A 16,651-nucleotide genomic window follows, 5' to 3' on the forward strand; every position below is an offset into this window, starting at 1 on the left:
CGAGTCGAGCTTTGACCGAATCGAGTCGATCTCAAGTAGCTTGCAATTTGATCCGTCTTTAGTAAAACTCCCTATTTACTATAATATCTCTTCATTCTCTTTAATTTTGTCATTTGAGAAGAATATATATACATATATGATGATAAGAGTACATAAATAATGTTTATTTATTAATTAATAATCTAAAATAAAAGTTTTTTTTATCAAAATATTTTCTTTTTTTGCAAATATTATATTATATGAAGGATTTCGAGCTTCTTACGAGCTTTCGAGTCGAGTAATGAGCAACTCGACTCGACTCGTTAACATTTTGAGTCAATCTCGAGTTCGAGTCCCAAATTCGAGTGAGCTAGACTAGAGTTTTGACCGAGTCGAATTCGAGTAGCTCGCGTGTTGTCTCGTCTCAGAAGCACCCCTAGACCCTATTCATGGGAAAATTTTGCAAACTCTTATTATTAGTTTTTATCTAGAGAAAAAAGATACTCTCTCCGTGTTGAAGCTTAAAGGTTTTGATGATGATGAACTTAAACTAAAGAAAACTCAATTAATAAAGGTTTATAAGTGTTTGATTAGTACAGGTGAAGTTTACCTTGGAGGTGGAAGAGTAACTTAGGCTAAGAAGACATGAAGAGACCTTTGAAGAAAAGTCAAACAATATAGGAGAAGAGTTCTCTAACAAGAACCGAGTTCCTTAACAGGAATGTTCCCTAACAGGAACTTGGATGATGCATGTTGAAGACAGTAAGTTCTGGAAGGAACTTAATCTGCAAAGTTCCAGTTGAAGACTGAAGAACGAGTGACAGCAGGAACTTGGTCCTGGTCTGCGTGAAGCCCAAGTAATTCAGTATTACAGAAACGCGGCACAACAATATTAATTTAGTTAAGATTTTATCTTCTAGATTTATTGTTAAATATGTTAAGTAGATATGCACGAAACTTATTAGAGGCATGACAAGATAATTGGCAAATTTAATTAAACGGAAAAAGATAAAAGAAAGATTTTAAGCAAAGATTTTCAAGATAATTTAAAATCTGGTTTTATCAAAAGATATTATTCGTTTGGCTACAACTTGTCTTATCTTATTTTCCGAAAAGATTTTCTCTTAAAAGATTTACATAAAACTTCATTTTGTGATTTAGTTAAATTAACTTATTTATCTTTTGAAAAACCCTACTTGCTATATGAGTTAATCTTGTATAAATAGTAGAGATCATATTTTCATAAGTTTTTTGTGAGTTCTGCGTGAAGAAATCTCTGAGCTTAATTTGTGTAAGTTTGCCAAGCTTTAATCTTGTCATAGTTGTTTCGGGTTTGGTGCATTGCTTGCCTAACATATTCTAGGTGTTATATTTTCTGTAATTGGTTGGGTTATTGGGTGTATGCGTATGAAAAATATATTACATACAGGTAAGATAACTTTGAGTGTAAAAGCTGTGAAATAGTACTGTGAGAGTACGAGAGAATTCAAGTTGGAACTTGAGTTGGGTAGGATAGGGTCCTACTGTGTAGCAGGTTCTATTTGGAACTTGTGAGCAAAGGTCTGTCATATAATAGGTTTGTAACTTGGTGTTTGCCCTATTATAGTGGATTGGTTTTTATTAGGAAATCCCTTAGAAGGGTCGAGGTTTTACTTCCAGTTGGGCCCTGGAAGGTTTCCTCGTAAAATCTTGTGTATGTTGCAAAGTTCCTTTATATTCTGTTTTATATTTTGAAAAAGTAGTCACTAAGAACTCACCTACAATTCACCCCCCTTTTGTAGTGTTTGTTTCAACTAACAATTGGTATAAGAGCTAGTTCTCACGTGTAAGCTTATAATTTTGCTGAGTAAGTTCCTGAGGAGAAATGAACTACAAGGAGAAACTTGAAGAAGGGTATTCCACCCAACGTCCACCTATGTTCAACGGTAAGTTTTACACCTACTGGAAGAACAGAATGGAGATCTTCATCAAGGCTGAAAATTACCAGGTTTGGCGTGTTATTGAAGCTGGTGATTTTGAGGTAACTGCGACCAATGATAAAAACGAGGTAGTTCCCAAACTCATTTCTGAATATGACAAAGAGGACTATCAGAAACTTGAATTGAATGCTTTAGCAATAAAATATTTACACTATGGACTTGGACCTCATGAACATAATCGTATCATGGGATGCAAGTCTGCTAAACAGATTTGGGATCTACTGGAGGTAACTCATGAAGGTACAGATGAGGTAAAACGTTCTAAAATTGATTTATTAATGTCTAGATATGAAAGGTTTGAAATGCAGTCAAAGGAAACCATAGAAGAAATGTTTACTAAGTTTAACGATATAATTAATGAACTGAGTTCCCTTGGCAGGCACATTCCTATTGATGAACAGGCTAGAAAGATCTTAAGAAGCTTACCGCAAGATGAACGTTGGAGATTCAAAGTTACTGCCATGCAGGAAGCAAAGGATTTCACCAAGTTCAATATGGAACAGCTAGCAGGATCGTTGATGACTCATGAACTACACCTGAGTTCCAATACTAAAAGTTCCAAAAACAAAGGCCTTGCTCTAAAGGCTCAAGATTCAGAGGACTCGGAAGTTGATGAAGAAGAAATGGCGATGCTAGTCAAAAGATTTAAAAATATGATGAATAACAGGAAGTTTGATAGGAACAAGAAGTTCACAAGTTCTAGAGACACTACCTGTTACAAGTGTGGAGCAAAAGATCATTTCATTAAGGACTGTCCATTTAAGGAAGGAAAGACTAAAGGAAAGGAGCAATCCAAGGAGTCCAAAGTCTATAAGCCACACTTCACTAAGGACAATGTGAAGAAGGCAATGCTAGCTGCCTGGGGAGACACAGATTCAGAAGAGGAAGAAGACCAACCTCATGAAGAAACTGCGCATCTATGTTTAATGGCCAAAACTGATGAAAAGGCCAAACTAAAGGAGCTCGAGGCTGAGGTATGGTTCTCTCAAAATGAATTAAGACATTTTTCTAAGGAGAAACTAATATGTGCTGTTTTAGACATTCAAGAAGAACTTAAAGAATTACATAGAGCTAAACAGCAAAGTGATAAAGCTTTAACTACTTACAGAGAAAATAGTGAGTGGGTTGATAATATGAAGTTTGGCATTCAATACAGGTTCTTTAGTCTTTTTGATGATAACATCGTTTTAAAAGAGACTATAGAAAAATTGAAACATGATAACATACTTTTGAATGTGGAACTGTCCTTGTTAAAACTTGGTATTGATACTCCTAATTCTGAAGTTCCTCCACTAGCTCAGTATACTAATTTTGAAAAATTGAAATTTGATTTGGAAAATATAAGAATGGAGAAAGCTAGACTTGAGGAGGAACTTGAGAAGGTTAGGAAAGGAAAAAAACTTGTTGAGTATAGAGTTCCTGACTGGATCACTAATGCTCTGACTAAAAGAACAGAGGGTTTAGGTTTTAAGAAGAAGTTCCAGAAAGAAAAGAAGTATGTTAATTTACCTAGTAGTATTGTTTGTTACTTTTGTGGTAATACAGGACATAAGCAGGTTAAATGTCCTAAGAAAGAAAAGAGTACACAGAAGAATGAAAAGTTTGTAGAGCAGATTTGGGTTATGAAAATTAATCCCACTCCTACTACACAGGAACCCAAGGAAACCTGGGTTCCTGACACTAACGTTTGATTCTTCATGCAGGTTCCAGTGAGGGGGAACAACACTTGGTACCTCGATAGTGGTTGTTCTGAGCATATGACTGGGGATAAATCTAGATTTCTCTCACTGGATGCCTACTATGGTGGGACTGTGACCTTTGGCGATAATATGAAAGGCGATATAATTACTATTAGCAAAGTAGGAAGGTCTAGTTCCCATGCTATTGATAATGTATTTTTAGTCGAGGGCCTCAAATACAACTTGTTAAGTATTTCACAGTTTTGTGACAAAGGTAACTCTGTTAGCTTTACTTCTAATAAGTGTAGAATCATTGATAACTTGTTATTTGATACGATTTTAGAGTGATTTTGAACCTTGTTTACTTGGTATATTGGCATTTTGGTTCACTTTTACTTTATTTTTGTTCAACTTTTGTGTATCCCTTGCTTCACGGGTTGTTAGTGTTTTTGTTGGGTTTTTAGGTTCAAAGACGACCATTTGAGGCATTTGGATGATAAACCGAGGTTAGAAGCCGAAACAATGGAGCAAAACCGAAGAAAAGTGAAGGTAAAGGCCTTAGAGAGTCTGCACGGACGTGCAAAGTATGGCACGTCCGTGCAGAAGTGTTCCATCACGACCAGAAGCTACTGCCTACTGCTTTCAAGGCTTGCACGTCCGTGCCATATTTGGCACGTCCGTGCAGGATGCCCTGACTAAAACAGTACCTTCTGCCTCCTAGGTGCACGCCTGTGCCAACCTCAGCACGTCCGTGCAGGTATAGCTGCACGTCCGTGCCAACCTCAGAACGTCCGTGCTGACCTGTAGCCATGCCCGACTCTTGTTTTCTCCGTCCTTTTTATTTGGGGGTCTTTATAAATAACCAAGGGAGCTCATTTGTAAGGCAGCCAAGTTTTGAGTGCTTCCTCTTAGTTTGCAATTGTAGAAACACAAATATTCTCAATCATTAGTTAGATTATAATTATTAGCTTGGAAATTTCATTCTCAATCATTGTAGAAGACAAGTTCCACCATTGATATCCAAGTTAAAGCTTCTAGTAACATTTTCTCACTCTTCTTTTCCATTTTAATTGCTTTGGTTGTTAATTATCTTGCTTAATTCTTGTATGCTTAGATTGTTATTTAGCTTAATCTTTAGTTAATTCTTGTTCATGAGTTACTTGAAATCCTTAATTGCTTTAATCTCCATGGATTGTGAGTAGTCTAATTTTCTAGGGTTTGGGTAAAACCCTCAATGTAGTCACTAATTACTTGTTGCATGTGTTAATTTGGTAATTGTTGGGTGTTAATTAGTTGAGCTTAAGTGGTTTAATTGCTTAGTTCTTGTATATGGCCATTACTAGAACTATTATCTAAGATTTCTCAACGAAGGATCGAGAGATGAACTTGAGTTAGCTCCCTTACGCTTAATTGACTTGAAATGCAATGAGAATAGGAATTTCCAGCCAAGGGAATGTTTTTGTCATCGTGATTATGCTTTAATACTTGTTTTATGCTTTGTAACCACGAGAGTAGGTTGTATTCATAATTCGAGTAATCCCTCTAGCTTGAGAGAGTAGTTGGGTGCTTTAGATGACTTCCCCTATATTATCCCCTCAAATTACCATTGTTTGCTACTTGCTAATTGTGATTTGTGACGAAATTGAGTGGTATATCCCAAGCCCTAGAACTCTCTAAATATTGTTAATCTCCCCCTAACTTTAGTTGACTTGAACTAGCACTTGTTACATAAAACCAAACCAATCTCGACTTCATTTAGCTTATTTATGCGGTAGTATCTCGGTGGTTGATTCAACGCCTCTCTTGGGTTCAACCCTTTCTTACCCTTGCTATTAGCTAGTGAGACCAAGATAGAACTTTATCTTTGGTAGGCTCAACGACGGCCTATCAAATTTTGGCGCCGTTGCCGGGGAGGCAAAGTAACATTGAATGTATTATTGTTGAATGAGTCTAAGTTTGTATATTTGTATCATAATTTCTCTTATTTATTTTTGTATATTTGTGTTTTCAACTTTTAATAGTCATTGCTAACGTTTTTCTTAGCTTTGTTTGACCTTGCATGACACGGAAGAGTAAGCAATCACCGCTTATTCCCGTTGATCCAGAGTTAAATAGGACTTTGAGAAACGTGAGGAGGCTTTTGCAAGGCACACCCGAGTTCTCTATTGTATATTCGGATTCCGATCCGGAGGAAATCTTTGCGACCAACGAAGAAGATAACATGGGTGATAACAATCCTCCTCCACCATTGTTACGAGATTATGACCACCCCAATGCCTTCACACTTCGGAGTGGCATACGTCTCCCTACTACGAATGCAAATAATTTTGAGCTTTCACCTCAACTCATCCGTATGATACAAAGTGATCAATTTGGTGGGAGTTCTCATGAGTGTCCTTTTGCTCATTTGGACAACTTTCTCGAATTGTGCACAACCATCAAGCAAAACAATATCACGGAAGAGTTCATCCGTATGCACATGTTTCAATTCTCCCTCCGTGACAAAGAAAAGCATTGGTTGAGAACGGTAGAAGAGGGATCATTGACCACATGGGATGAAGTCACTAGAGCTTTCCTTGGAAAGTATTGTCCACCCGAAAAGACCGCCGAACTAAGAAGGAAAATCACCAATTTCAACCAAGAGATTGATGAAACCTTAAGTGAAGCTTGGGAGCGTTTCAAGGACTACACTAGAAAATGCCCACACCATGGTTTCACATGATGGATCATTGTTCAAAGCTTTTATGATGGTCTTACTCCTACTTCAAGGGCCAACCTTGATAACGGGGCCGGTGGTAGCCTTAAAAAGCTATCGGTAGATGATGCATACAAGATGATTGAAGAAGTGGCAAAGCACTATGCATACGGAAGTGATAGACAGCAACCTCAAGCAAAAAAGGGCGGAATCCACGACCTTAGTGCAATAGACCTTATTGCATCAAAGTTCGACATGCTAGTTCACAAGCTAGATCAAGCCACCCTTACATCTCCAAGCTCTTCTTCACAACAAGTCATGTCTTGTGAAACTTGTGGAGGAAATGATCACTTGTCCTCCTATTGCAACTCAACTAACCAAGAACAAGCTGCGGCTATTGGGTAAAGAAACGATCAATACTCTCAACCCTACAATCAAGGTTGGAAACCCCAACAAAACACAGGTTGGAAACAACAAAATCAAGGCCCCCCTCAAAACCAATACAACCAATCTCATCCACAAAACCAACAAGCTCCTTACCGTCATCTTAACCAAAGGGACCAAAACCAACAAAGGCAACAATATAACCAACCCGCTCCTCCACCTCCTCAAAAATCTAGCCTTGAAGCCGCACTTGAGACCTTCATTACACAACAAGGAAAAAGCAATGCGGATATGCAAGCGAACATCCAACAACTTCAAGCACACAATAAGATAATTGAGAATCAATTGGCTCAAATTGCGCAACAAGTTGGAAGTTCATCCTCCAATCCTAGTGGTCACTTCCCAAGCTCAACGGTTGTTAACGAGGTTCCTAATAGCAGTCTGACATGTCTCAGTGTTATTGAGGATGATCCTCTATTGTGGCACAAGAGATTTGGTCATGCAAGTTTTTCTTTACTTAATAAACTGAGATCTAAAGAATTAGTGTAAGGACTTCCTTGCATTAAGTTCCTATATGATAAGGTATGTGATGCTTATGTTAGAGGAAAACAGACTTAAGTTTCTTTTAAATCCAAAAGATGGTAAGCACCAAAAGGCCTTTGGAACTTATTCATATGGATCTCTGTGGACCAATGGGAATCCAAAGTAGAAGTGGTAAGAAATATGTTATGGTAATTGTTGATGATTTTTCAAGGTATACTTGGGTATTCTTTCTTGTCAGTAAAGATGAAACGTTTGATGAATTTGTTGCTTTTGTAAAGAAAGAACATTGAAGAACAGGTAATCCATTGGTACATCTCAGATCAGATCATGGTACAAATTTGAAAATTACAAGTTTGATGAATTCTGTACAGAGCATAGAATGGATCATAACTTCTCAGCACTAAGAACTCCACATCAAAATGGAGTTGTGGAACGCAAGAATAGAAGCCTTGAAGACATGGCTAGAACAATGCTAATTTCAAGCAGAGTGTTGTAGATACCCATTTGTGTCTCCCAAAAACCAAACCCAGTGATGAATACCTTTTGCGTCGAATAATCGAATAAAGTGAAAGTGTGAAAGGTCAGGTGTTGCGGTTAGTTTTTATTAAAAATTCTTTCTTTCTATTTTCGAAAAACAACTCTATTTTATGAAAATAGCCAATCCAGTTTAGTTTGGTCCACGAGAAGGGTCCAATAATAGTGTATTTGGATGGGGCTTGTAAAGAGCTTTTCAACGATATATTATAAGCCCAATTCCGATGAATAATGAGGAAGTTATGGCCATAATACTAAACTGGGCCCGGTTTGATCTTTACATGCGGCCCGATGATCTAGGGGAGGGCCCAATATTAATTATTATTCCTAAAGTTATTAGAATTAATTATAGTCTTCTAGAATTCTCTAGAAGGTTCTCTTAAGTCCTAATAGAATTAGAATTAATAATTATATTTTGATAAGTTTTATTTGGAATAAAATATTATTTTATGAAAAATACGATTTCAGTTTTCATACGGACTTTACAAGTCAATTTTGATTGATAAGTGGACTCCGTGTTTGAAAGCGCGTAGAAATCTAGGCTGTCGCCAAACGACAGGCCTGTCGCTACGCGACAAGCCTTGTCGCCACACAACAGAGCTGTCGCCAAGCGACAAGTTTGGTTTTGCGGCGACGGCGTGGAGTTTTATTCCTTATCAAATTCTACCTATTTCCGGACTGTTTTCTTATAAATAGGGTCCTGAACCTCCGTTTTTATTCATCTACAATCAACAATAAATCTATTCTCTAAATTCTCTCTAAGCTCTTATTTCTCTAGCTTTTCACAAACACAATTCCGCATACACAAGATCTAGAAACACCTAACCAAGTTCGAAGTTACCTTCGCCCTAGACGTGAAAGGTTTATACTTTTCTGAGGGTTTGGTCCCAAATCCAGTCTAAACTTTTTAACTCTTTATTTAATTTAATTCTTTGATTTTATATTTTTCCTTGAAGTTTACTAACGCGTGTATTTTGTTATTAGAAAGAGGTACGAGGCATCGAAGTATGTAATCTTATTGCTCTATTCTTGTAGAAAGCATGTTTAAATTTGTTTAACTCCTAGTATCATGTTAGGATGTCTTTATTGCTTTCTAGTATCATGTTTAGGGTGCCTTTTACTCTTTTCTAATATCATGTTAGTACCATGTTAGATTTAAAGCTTTGATCTTTAATGCTTAGTGACATGCTAGGATTTGTTATTAATCTTGTTAGTATCATGCCTAGGATCTTGCTATTATATTTAAGCTTTATTATTAACATGATTATAATTGTTATGATTATTATGATAATTATTATGTTGCTTGATGTTATATATTATTGTTATTGCTTGATCACGCCTTTTATGCATGTTTAAAGGGAATTTGTACTTGAAATCACGCTTAATAAGATAATTAATAATTTGGTTTAGGCTAATATGATTTTAATTCAAGTGATCGCCAATAATAGATTTATTTGTGCATTAATATTCAACCAACATAGATTAAACAGGTTTAGGATTAATCTAATATTTGCATGTTAGTCAAAAAGCGCACATGAATACGAATAGAATAAAGTAGAGGCCTATTTTATAGGGCGAGTTCTTTGTTTTGTAGCTTGGATTCGTACCCTCATCCCCGAACCCTATTTGGTTCAAGACCTTTTGGAGTTGACGATCTCATGGATCGTTAAGGGGTGTAACCTTCACCCTGTAAACGGTTTACAAGTTCCTAAAACTTGTTAGCGACTCTTTTGCTCTCTTTTCTTTCCCTTTGGACGCCACATACTTAAGTGTATGATCACAGTGGGGTTCAAGCTTGGGGTTAATGCTTGAAATATTCCCTACAGTTTTTGGCGACTCCAATGGGGACGATTTCTATTTTAATTCCTAAAATTTATTTTGGCAATGATTTAGAATGAGCGGATGAGACTCGAAAAGTTCTAAGTATTTCATGTGCGTAATTTTGATTAGCATTATTGTCATATGCATAAAAAAGGTCCTCATTGGATAGACCATTCGAAATGAGTAAAAAACATAGGATTTTTACACGTAGCAAACTTGAGAAATATCTTTCACAACTAGAATTGAAATAATACCGCGAAATCGGGAAAATTCTAAGAACGTAGATACCTGCTGAGGCATGTAGGAACTAGCATCTAGAAAACAGGGCTTGTCGCCTGTAAAGTGCTTCTGTCGCTTGGCGACAGGGGTACTTTTGCGGCGACAGTCCCTGTAGTCTGGCGCCAAGTTCTTCCAATATCGAGCCAGAACTCTGCCTTCTTGTTTTGACCATTTCTAGCACTGTTGGCTCGATTCTACTTCCTGATTTAGTTTTTCTCTCTTTTCTGAAACCCATATGTGTTTTACATATGGACATAACCCTTTGGGGGTTCACGCTCCATCTACCCAATCGAACGCTCCTGGCAACGACGGGTACATCCGAGTTTGTGAATCCACCAAACCGTGGAAGCAAGTTTTTAACTTGCGGGGTCCCATCCATACGCGCCAACCTTTCCAAAGGTAAAGCTTCCGCACGATGCATCCGGACTCATAACCATGGACCCTCTTTGACTAACCCATATCCTTAAACTTTAGAGAACTAGAGCCATGGTTAGGTTGCAAACTCATTGCATCATATTGTGACTATTTGAACTATTTGTGCATTCTTTGCTTGTGCATACCCTATATGTGCTAACCGTTTGTTTGACTTGTGTTTAAGTCTAAATAAACTAATTAATGACTAAAAAGGACTTTGTATAACTAACTAATTAATTAATTTTACTAATTAAAGACTAATAAAGTAATCAATCTGACTTAGTACGACTGTAGGCATGTCCCCTTAGAGTAAACTTACTGGAAACAGTCCCAGATTAATGTTCCAGCAATGGCGCAGAAGTTTGGGCTGTGGTGCCGCAGTTTATAGTTTTTCGCCTGGTGACAAATTTGTCGTTTGGCGACAAGCTTCAAATTGTGGCGAAAAATCTGTTGTTCTGGCAACAGTCCAGATTCTTACTCGAGTCATCACGACGAGTCTAATTAAACAGTCTGCTAATCAGTTTAACCAATTTGTTAATGGCTTTAACTATATTTAAGTCCTTAATTGAGTCTAGGAACTTAGTCCCATGGTCATACACAAGAGTCAAAGCATGTCACTTGCACTCACTTATAAAGCACACACTTAACATGTATGTCACACCTTGACCATGTCTAGAGAATCTTGAATGCGTGTTTTCCGTCAATTTTTTGAGGGGGGTAAGTCGGATATTAATCCTCCAATTAAACCACTTGTTTGAACCCATTCCCAAAAATATGCACCCTATTTTTGCTTTTTTTTTGCTTTTTTGCTTTAAAACCATAAAATCAAAGTCCACTTGAGTCAAGTCATAAAAACAAATATGGTTTAATTTACAGCGCGTGGTCAAGAAAGGAAGGGGGTTTAATCAAGGACAACACTTTCGTTCAAGTCTCACTTTTTGATAAGCCAATCGGTCGAAAAATGAAAGCTAAGAAGATAATGGCAAGTCAGGAAGAAGTCAACGAACTCAAGGGACAAGTGGCTAACATGGCTGAAATGTTGAAGAATCTGACTCTTCAAATCAACGACCCTGTGAGACAACAGCAAATGGAGCTCATCTAGGAAAGTTTGAGCAGATTATCCAATGACTATAGATTCCAGGGCATTAGCTCACAAGGGGTCTCGGTGGACAAGGATCTTCTTCCGCAGAAGTTCAATGCCAACGACATCCCGAAATTCAAGGCAATGGATAACCCTTATTTTCATTTAAGAGCCTTTGAAACTATAATGAATATTAAGGGAATAGATAAGAAAGCTTTTCATTCTGTGTTTTCTCTATCTTTAGAAACTGTTTTCAGCAATGGTACTTTTCTCTTGATAAAGAGAAAACCTCTAGTTGGGAGTCAATTGTAAACGCTTTCATTGATAGATATAAATGCAATGTTCAAGTTGAAACTGATCATAGGGAACTTGAAATACTTAAGCAGAAAGAGAATGAAGGCTTTACTTCCTTCTTTAATAAATGGAGGGAAACTTCTGCAAAGATGGTTGAGGTGCCTAGTGAGAAAGAATCTGTGAGGATTTTCATCAAGAACCTCCAAGAAAAATATTCTAAGCATCTCAAATACCAAAATAACTTGCACACTTTCAAGGCCGTCTATGACATTGGTATCAATATTGAAGACGACCTAGCTAAACAAAAACCTGCTAACAATAGTAACTCTAATAGTGGCTGGAAAGGCAAGAAGAACGACAATCCTTCTTCTTCCAAAACCACCCTTAATTTGAATGAAGTCCTCGCTATGAATAATCAAGGACAAAAGAAACCATTTAGGAGGAACTTTACTCCTATTGGTATGAGTTATGACACCGCATTTGATCTCTTACATGCAAAAGGTCTTATAACTCCCATTGGACCGTTTGGGGACCCACCTGTCGAAAAGAGAACGGCTAGCTGGAACCCCAATGCACATTGCAAGTATCATTAGGGTAGGGGCCATCTCACAGAAAATTGTTGGAAGCTAAAGGAAGCAATCCAAGATTTAATTGATAACAACAAACTTCCATTGCCCCCTGCAAGCAAGAAGCCAAGTATCAATAATGCACCACTGTCGGATTCCTTGGCTATTTCCGATGAGGAAAATCAGGTTGACCCCTCGAATCTCATTAAACCTGTCGAAGCCATTGAAGAAGAGGAGGAAGTCTGCATCCTTATTTAGGTTGTGTTGGAAGCAAGAGAATTATTACGCGAGGCCATGGAGGTTATAAAAGAACGAAACGAACTACTCAAAAGTAGACCTCTACCTAAAGAGAAGAAATCGTTCTCCCTCCAAGTAATTGACACACCCAAAAGGAGCAATAGGCCATACACTCCAATTGGGACTTCTTATGCAAATATGTTCAAAATGCTCTCCGAGAATGGTAAAATTCAACCTCTTGAACCGAGACCATTTGAATCACTAAAAAGGACATATAGGTACTAATGTCCATATCATCAATCGGGAGGACATACTATAGAAAATTGTTTCAAATTCAAAGACTTGGTCCAAAGATTGATTGATAAGAAGAAACTAGTTCAAATCCCACAAGAACAAGATGCTACAATTAATGGGGTTTGGGATAGTGATGACGAGGATGTCTACCTCAAGGACGTCGAAGAAACTCCACTTTCGACAATATATCCAGTAGGTGACATTTGGGATGAAAAGGATTCACCTATAGATGTCCTCACAAGATTCGGGAGAATGTAACCTCCCATTACTACACAACCTATTCCCGCTACTCAACAAGTTCCCATACCAATCATAGAAGACAACGATGTTGTGAAACAATTAAAAAAGACTAAGGTCGAAATGAACGTATGAAAACTTCTAGCTACATCCCGAGAACATAGAGTTGCGGTCATGGATGCCTTAGCTAAAGTAGGGATAGATTCGGACACCACTCCTGAGGGGTTGGCTAACTTTCTCACGGGTGATCTCCCAAGTCCTATTAGTTTGATCACTTTTTCCGACAAAGATCTACCGCCGGAAGGTGAAAAGCACAACAAAGCTCTCAACCTCACAGTAATTTGCAAGAGAATGAACGTCCCTATGACTCTTGTAGATAATGGATCGGCAATTAACGTTTGCCCACTTAGAACTGCGAGGATGTTAGGGATAAGAGATGAAGATTTATCTCCATCAACACAAGGAATAAGAGCCTACGATAACTCACGTCGCCAAGCATTAGGCACAATTACTATGAACATAACTGCGGGAGTAATTGAACATGCCACCACATTCTAAGTGGTAGATATTAAGGCCTCGTTCAACTTACTGTTGGGACGCCCTTGGCTTCATGACCTAAAGGCCATCCCTTCATCTCTTCACCAACAAGTGAAAGCCATAGTTGGAGGAATACAATGCTTCACCTATGAGGATCAAAACAGTAGAAAATCCACTAATCAATGTGGAGCACGATGAGAATGACGAACATCTGTGGGGCTTTAATGAAGAGGTCTCCTTAATCGAGGAAGATGAAATGACCCCTCTTCGCTATGACCTCCACTCCAACATGATAACCAATGCTATCTTGAGAAAACAAGGACATTTCCCTGGAATGACTCTAGGAAAGAAGAAAGGGATAGCAAAACAGATGGGACTACCTGGCCTCCCTAAATTAGATACTTTCGGACTTGGTTTCGAACCAACTCTCGAAGATCTAAAGCGAGCCCGGGAAAGATCAAAAGCACGTAGAAATGCTCGCACACAAAAGAAAGTAATCCTAATGGATCAATACCCTCCTACTTTAAATGGACAGTTCATAAGAGAGGGAGAAGATTATCCATGTTGAGAATTTCCAGAACCCTTTGTTGTAAACGGCATAAGACAACCTGGGTTCGAAATATTTATGGATTGTTGCTTTCTAGATGAGATCCCAACTCCTATCCATAATGAAAAAGCACCCCCATGCTTTGACTTTAATGTCATGGGACTTCTCTTTAGGCGAGAAAAGAATGAGCCAAGATATATAGAGGATAACTCCTCACTCATTCAAACAGTCCTACAAAGCGAGAACTTTGATCCTTCCAAGCTCATCACTCCAGCAGAGGATTTAGTGCGAGGATGGCGCAACACAGTGAAGGTGACTACTGCAAGCGGAAAGAAGATCTTAATAACTATAGGACAAGGGCCAATGTTCAAAGAATCGTCTGAGTCAGAGTCTGAGTCAGAATCTTCCCCTATCGAGTCCTCTAAGTCTTTAGTTGTAGGACCTCCCTCTAGCTCTTCTATTTCAGCATCTACTCCTAGGATAGTTAGCAATCAAGTCCCAACGGACATTTCTTTATTTGATGTAATGATTTCTGAGTTTAATAATATGTCTTCTTCCACTTATTCCTCGTGTTTTTCTTTAACTTAAGATGACGAGTATTGCTTAACTAACGATGAAAATGACAAAGAAATTATTAAAGCAATGGAAACACTTGAAAATAAGACACCAATAATTGAGGACACTGAAACGGTTGATATCTCAAAAGATCCAACCATTCAAAGAGAAGTTAAATCGGACTCACGCTAAACAAAGATGAAAGAACCGATTTAATTAATCTACTTAAAGAATTCATCGATGTATTCGCCTGGTCATATGAAGATATGTCAGGCATTAATAGAGAAATAGCTCAGCACGCTATACCACTAATCCCAGGAATGAAACCTGTAAAACAAAAGTTGCGTCGATTGAAACCCGACGTAGCTCTTAAAATAAAAGAAGAAGTACAAAAACAAATAACTGCAGGTTTTATCAGGGTATCCAAATACCCCGAATGGGTTGCAAATGTAGTCCCAGTTCTAAAAAAGGATGGTAGGGTTCGAATGTGTGTCGACTATCGAGATCTAAATAAGGCAAGTCCAAAGGACGACTTCCCTTTACCACACATCGATATTTTAGTAGATAATACAGCATATCACGCACTCCTCTCATTTATGGATGGATACGCAAGGTACAACCAGATTCTCATGGCCGAAGAAGACATGGAGAAAACAACATTCATAACACCTTGGGGTACTTATTGTTACACGGTAATGCCATTCGGGTTGAAAAACGCGGGTGCCACTTACCAACGAGCAGCAACTGCCCTACTCCATGACATGATGCACAAAGAAGTCGAAGTATATGTGGACGACATGATTGTGAAATCTAAAGACCGTTCAGGACATCAAGTGGCCTTAAGAAAATTCTTCGAGAGGCTAAGAAAATACAACATGAGGTTGAATCCATCCAAGTGTGCTTTTGGAGTAACCTCAGGCAAACTCTTGGGATATGTCATAAGCTCTAGAGGAATAGAGATAGACCCAACCAAGATCAAAGCAATCATGTCAATGCCACCGCCCAAAACTGAGAAGCGAATTCGAGGATTTATTGGCCGGTTGCAATATATAAGTAGGTTCATATCTAAGCTAACAACAATATGTGAACCAATATTCAAGAAGCTTAAGAAAAACGTGCCAGTAATATGGGACGACGAGTGTCAAAAAGCCTTTGAGAAGATCAAAGCCTATCTCTCCAATCCTCCCATATTAGCCCCAACGTTTCTAGGAATCCCTCTAAGGTTGTACTTAACAGTCACCAAAGAAACAATGGGAGCTATGCTCGCACAAGAGGTAGAAGGAAAAGAAAACGCCATCTACTACCTAAGCAAAAAGATGCTCGAATATGAAGCACGCTATACACCACTTGAGAAATTGTGCCTCGCATTGGTGTGGGCCACAACCAAGTTAAGACACTACATGCTTGTTCACACAGTCTTTGTAGTGTCACGAATGGATCCTCTCAAGTACTTATTTGAGAAATCCACGCTTAACGGACGCATCTCAAGGGGGATAGTCAACCTAGCCCAGTTTGATGTAAGATTCATGCCTCAAAAGGCTATTAAAGGATTTGTAGTCTCGGACTTCTTAGCGGACTTTCCAATAGAAGATTCGACACCAATACACGACAATGAATTTCCAGATGAAGACTTGATGGTCACGGAAGATGATACTTGGACTTTATACTTCGATGGAGCCTCGAACCAAAAGGGATGTGGCGTAGGAGTCCTATTAGTATCACCTAAAGAGGAGCATGTTCTAATTTCAATAAAGTTAGATTTCGACGTTACCAACAACGCTGTAGAATATGAAGCATGTGTGGTAGGCCTCAAAACAGCTTTAGTATTGGGTGTAAAGAAACTTCGAATACTTGGAGATTCTTCCTTGATCATCAACCAAATCTCCAAAAGATGGAAAGTAAGGAGCGAAAGCTTAGCCCCTTACCAAACCTATCTGGAAACTCTCACTAATCAACTGGAAAAGGTAGAATACACATATCTACCTAGAGAAGAAAA

At 38.3% G+C, this 16,651-nt stretch overlaps 1 non-coding gene across 1 annotated transcript; it reads right to left on the reverse strand.

Moving 5' to 3' along the window:
- Positions 1-6,245: 6,245 nt before the first annotated feature.
- Positions 6,246-6,352, reverse strand: LOC145580541 (small nucleolar RNA R71). Its single transcript, XR_014099560.1, has one exon. It is a non-coding gene; the product is annotated as a small nucleolar RNA R71 (small nucleolar RNA).
- Between the last annotated feature and the right edge of the window lie 10,299 nt (positions 6,353-16,651).

Source organism: Chenopodium album, chromosome 14 (genome assembly GCF_948465745.1).
Source record: "Chenopodium album chromosome 14, dcCheAlbu1.1, whole genome shotgun sequence".
NCBI lineage: Eukaryota > Viridiplantae > Streptophyta > Magnoliopsida > Caryophyllales > Amaranthaceae > Chenopodium > Chenopodium album.